Source organism: Sinohyriopsis cumingii, chromosome 2, assembly GCF_028554795.1.
Source record: "Sinohyriopsis cumingii isolate HCF-2022 chromosome 2, ASM2855479v2, whole genome shotgun sequence".
NCBI classification, from domain to species: Eukaryota; Metazoa; Mollusca; class Bivalvia; order Unionida; family Unionidae; genus Sinohyriopsis; species Sinohyriopsis cumingii.
The window spans coordinates 127645341-127651340 of NC_142962.1; positions in this window are offsets into that span (position 1 = coordinate 127645341).

A 6000-nucleotide genomic window follows, 5' to 3' on the forward strand; every position below is an offset into this window, starting at 1 on the left:
TCTTCTACGAGTAAGAAAAAAAAATCCGACATTGATCTGTCGAAGTATGTGACTAAAGATGAGCTCGCTGATATTATGAACCTGGCTGGAGTTGACCCAGATGAGGTTGTTCTTTTTCATGACCAATACGGAAAATTAAAAACTAGCAATATCAAATGGAATGATATAGTTCGACGAGTACTCGGTGCGGTCATGGATAACATCCCTGTGTTTACTGACGGCGGTAGAATCCGGGATTCAAGTATATCATTTACAACTATCAGAGATGAAATTGCAAAACGTGTTGCTAATCATGTAAGAAGCACCGGCGACACAATGACAGGTGAACTCAGCATGAATGGAAACAAGAAAACAGTGTTAAAAGATCCAACATCCGACGAAGATGCCGCGACAAAAAAATACGTCGACGTCAACTACAATACCGTTGACGGTAAATTATCCACGTTGTGGGCAGAGTATGATGTGCACATGGGCGCTTTTGGAAGATTTCGATGAAATTTTCAAAAAACCGATGAATCTATAGATAAATTCTTCGGCACTCCACGCGCCGTTGACATAAAACTTTCTGATATCAAAACTAACTTATATACAACTAAAAAACATTAGAAGATGTCGTAAGTGGAATTCCTGATATCGTTAACAAAATTAGTCTGATTAAAATTCCAGCCGGGATAACTCCCGGGCATATTACCAATATCGTATGTGCGGTGTCATCAGGCAACATGGTCACAGCAAAATAAAACTATCAAATATACCGCAATGGCCACTGGCCTGTACAGGCTGTCTGTGTTTAGTGCTGCAAAATTCGAGTTTTTTACAACGTATCCATGGCGTCATTCCACCGACAGGTTTTCTGGAGTTGTGTCTATAGTATTAAACAGCGGAAATGAAGAAGCATTTATTCTGGAAGCAGCTGATAAGAAATTAACCACAGCATCTTTCTGGTGGTGTCTAGAATTTGTAGCTGAAACACCTCAATTGGTTACTGTATAAAATATAATGAGTACGTACAGGTATAATCAAGCACGTGAATGGCAAACGAACTTAAAAAATCGAGTCGAACAATATACGATAAAAATAAAGAAATATCGACGACGATTAGTTATCGTTGATGTGATCGTTTATTCAGTATCCGCTGCTCTTGTGTCCACAGGCGTATTATTATCAACGATAATAATGATGACGCCAGTAGCCGTAACAATCTGCATTTCAGCTGCAACATCAATTGCAGGTGTGTTAAATGTCATTACAAAAAAGATAAATACCTGCATGAATAAAAAATTATCTGATTACATAATAAAGTTGCACACGGTGACGGTAGCATACTCGAAGTTATCTTCGTTGTTATCAGCAGGTCTTAATGATGGAATTATATCCGATTTTGAGTTTACAGAAATGATTAGCGTATACAACTATACTGATATTAAAGGTGCAAGTATTAATAATGACATCACTGGATCTACTTCAGCAGATCGTGACAAACACAACTCCGCACAAGACCACGATGATCTCAGTAAGTTCAATTAATCCTGAATTTAATGTTAATTTTCCAACTGCAATTCCGGTAAAAGAAATTGCACTAGCACAATTACGAGTGTATTACAGTTGGCCAAATATCAGGCAGAATTCATTTAATGGAACACCGGCAAATAATTCACTCGTATTTGCTAATAAAAATAAAGATGATGGAACACCTGACTGGATTGTTGTTGGATTGCCGACTGGTAGTTATGAGATTGAAGAGATTAATGAAGAATTTCAACGCAGAATGAAATCAATAACAGGAAAAGAAGCAAAAATATCAATCGACGTTCATGAGCCGACGTTATCTTCTGCGATTGAAATACATTCACCTGATTACTCCGTTGACATTTATCAATCATCGATAAGATCAGTACTAGGTTGGCCTGAAATCCCGCCAGAATATCATGGACCACCAGAACCACGTCGGGGTGATTTTATTACAGATGAAAAATCGTTTATAAAAACTCCAAAATATCGAGGCAAATACCCGTGGACGTGGACTGGAACTACTTTTCTTATTGTTGCTCCTGATGGTGAACATCTTCCTCAAATAATAAATAATTGGTATGAAGATGGTGTTAAAATAAATCCATTCGTTGATGAAGAATTTATTCGGTCATGTTCTGATCCTGTTAATTTTGAATTTAAACAATCAATCAACAAACTACGAAATATCTACAGCGATGATATAAAGCAGCAAATATTGAGACGATAAAACATCTAAATCAGGTTATATCAGATCTTAGATACGTTAATAAAACTATCATTTATAATATGATTCGCCACGGTGATGAAATTATTGATAATTATGCAGCTAAACCATGGTTTCTCAATCATTACAAAATAACTGAAGAGCAATTACCAACATTTGTAATACCAGGGATTAATGCTGACAAACTAGTAAAATCACTCAACGATCTTATCACAGAACTTTTTCCTAAAATCATCGAATCATGGAGAAAAATAGCCCCACCAGCAGCTGTTTTCAGACATAATAACGATCCACACGGCGGCGGCAGACACGTATCACCAGGAATTGTTAATATAACTTCGACGGTTGCAGTTAATCTCGTTTGTGATGTGATCGATGGCAGCTATAATATAGACCTCGCTCAATCAAATCAGGCTCAACAAGGATACATTTTATACACGTTCACACCACAAGTGCCGCCTGGCAATTTAATTGTGCAAGTACCAACCAATCCTGTTTATCTGCGGTGTCATGATAATGCACTAACACGAATAAATTTTAAACTAACTGACCACATAGGACATTTAATTGACCTACGGGGAGAGGAATTAATAGTGAATCTGTATGTGAAATCTTAGGCCCGAATCAGACTTTATGACAGATGATGTTGCAATAACAGATAAAGCCACCGAGATGTTAAAGTTTCATGTGTGGAGCGTTAACGGTTGGTTCTCGCTGTTTAATCCTCAAGGATAAGTTGAAACACAAAAAATGATCAGTTTTTCTCATCGACGTCATGAATGAAGTTTCATAAATATTTTATATTATTAAGAAAATGGAAACTTCATTCATCACCCATTATCATATATGAAATCCTTGATGACCTTTGACCTTGAGCACATAAAATTATTAAAATTTCACACCTGGATGGTTTGGTAGATACGATGATTCAGATTGTTAATCTGACCCTTGGCAAAAGTGGCTTTTTCCTATAATAATATTGTTTCAGCCACTTTTGCCATACCCATGATGGTGGGGAAAGTGGCTTTTTTCCTTTATAATATATGATTTATGCCACTTTCCCCATCATAAATAGAAATATGATAGTTCCTTTATCAATGATAGAGCAGTTATTTTGTCAATGTCAGTGAATAACATTTATTTTGTTTCATGATGGTGGGTGAATTATATAGTATGGGAGTTTTCGCCCATTAATAAAAACGTGTGTGTAGCTTGATACCGCATTAAACTCCTAGTCCGCCACCGCAGCCTAGCAAGTTTAGAGGGATACATATAAAGACACACACGAAACAACAAACCCCTATGAGAGCCCCAACATCCTAGAGGCTCACAAGAGGGTTCGCAATCCTCATACAAACTCGTAGCTTACCACCGTAATCTACTACGTTTAGAGGATTACACAGAACAAATAATCTTAATTAAGGACAGTACAAACCCAGAACTAATAGCTTGCCACCGCAATCTACAAGTTCAAGGGCATAAAATCCTCGTATAAACTCGTAGCTTACCACCGTAATCTACTAAGTTTAGAGGATTACACAGAACATATAATCCTAATTAAGGACAGTACAACCCAGAACCAATAGCTTGCCACCGCAATCTACAAGTTCAAGGGCATAAAAAATCCTCATATAAACTCGTAGCTCGCCACCGCAATCTACGAGTTCAAGGATACATATAAGGACAGCACAACCCCATAACGTGCTAGACTGCCATCGCATTCTAGTACGTTTAGAGGCGACCCCAAAATCACTTCCCCCCATATATAGTGCCAAAAACTATATGTGGGTAGTTGGTCAGAAAGGTTAAATTTTGTAAACACGGTCAAGGGGAAGTAACTCAATTACGTGGTTATGTGGTTATGCTCAGCGGAGTTATCCCCCTTCTTCAGGTAAGTAGTGTAATTCGATGTGGTATAATTTTACGATTTAAATATATAATAATTACTTATATATGGATGAAGAAATAATCTACGCTGACTGGGCCGCAATAACACAAAAAGAAAAAGTATCTATCGTTGATTGTATTGCTGGTGAAATTAACAGATCCTTACTTCACCTGGAATACGCGAAATTAATACTGAATAAACTAACAGTGACAGAAAAAAAAGGTTGTACCGGCAGAAGATTCTGCGGTTATACCATCTACGGAAGATTGGGATTCGGAGGCTACTCATTCAACATTTACGCCAGAACCCGGTCATTACAACACAAATTAGTTGCAATAATTTCAACTTCGCAATTTCTTTTCCCGCCTATCACGGCGATCTCCATCATTGATATTGGAAGATAATTTCTTGATCATATTTTTTAGAAAAAGCGGATCTGGTTATATTTTCTGCGACAGAATATATCGAACGCCTTTCAATATCAAAATATTTGCCAGCTGCATACATCGATTGAAATACTCTCTCTTCACCCGTCTCTAAATTTATAGATAAAACTGTTTTGACAGTTTTATTATTATAACTGGCGTTTCCAAGTCTGCAATTCTGACTTTGTGTGACAACCCTCAGATTGGATAAATTGTTATTAATTTTGATTCCATCAAAATGATCAGTCACAAAACCATCTTTAATCACCCCAAAGAAACATTCGAATACGAAACGATGACAATAATATCTTTTATTCCCAGCACTAAACTGGAGATAACCAGTATTACTAATAACACCAACTGGTCTCTTCAACCGACAGTTTCTGATAGTACTATTACGATTTGATTTGTAATTCTTGCTGATAGGATGTCTCATAAACTCGTTCATATTTTGCTCCATTTATATATAAATGTATTTGTTCAATTCATAATTTGTCTGAAAACTTAGTTAGATAGTCTTCTACGGATTTTATAGATCTGTCACTATCTTTATTTTTTTTATCATAATATCTTTTAAGTTCTCTGTATCGCTTACCACCACAGCGAGCACATAATTGTGTTTTCCTCGCACTCCAACACCACATCGCAGGCACGGTATTGGTCCTAAACTACCATTACGAACAGATTGTGAATGCTGTCCGCAGAATTCGTTTTTGCAGGATTTATTACAGCGAGTCAATGAACCGATCATCAACCATTTGCACTGGGACATTATATATAATATTTTTCATTTAAATACTTGTTTGAAATATAATATGAGCGAGTTCGATAGATTGTCGCTAATCAAACCCCGCGCAGATAAATTTAATCTCGACAGATTATCTCCCTCATTACCGATACGAGATCTGGTTGATCCGAAAAATAAAAGCCTGATTAATAAAATTCACGGCGCCAAGAAAGAATTTCACACAGATGGTGCATCTCATGTATGGTCAACGTTCAAGATTATACGCAACGGTGTCATCGACGCTACGATGAATGACGAACGAGCAGCAACTATCATTAACTACATTGATAATCATAAATATCTTTTCAGAATAAAATTTGTCGTGCTAACAGAAACAGATGATTGGATTATCCGTGACAAATATGATCCTGTTCACAAGGGTGGAAAAACTGTCGTACTAAGTAAAGATTCTAAACCAGGTCTACTGACTGACATTGACAAACCATATTATGAGCGAGCGTATCCTGTAACAGCAGTTATTTATGGAATCTATGTGATAAATGAAAAACCTAACGTTGATAAACTGGCGCCGATGAAATTTTCAAAAAATAAACTGTGTGGCTGAGCGAGTAATAGAGCATTTTACAAACGCGGCCCGTGGAAACGGCTTAACGGATAAAAGACGTAAAATAATAAATGAGTGGGGCGAAACAGCTAAAGATAC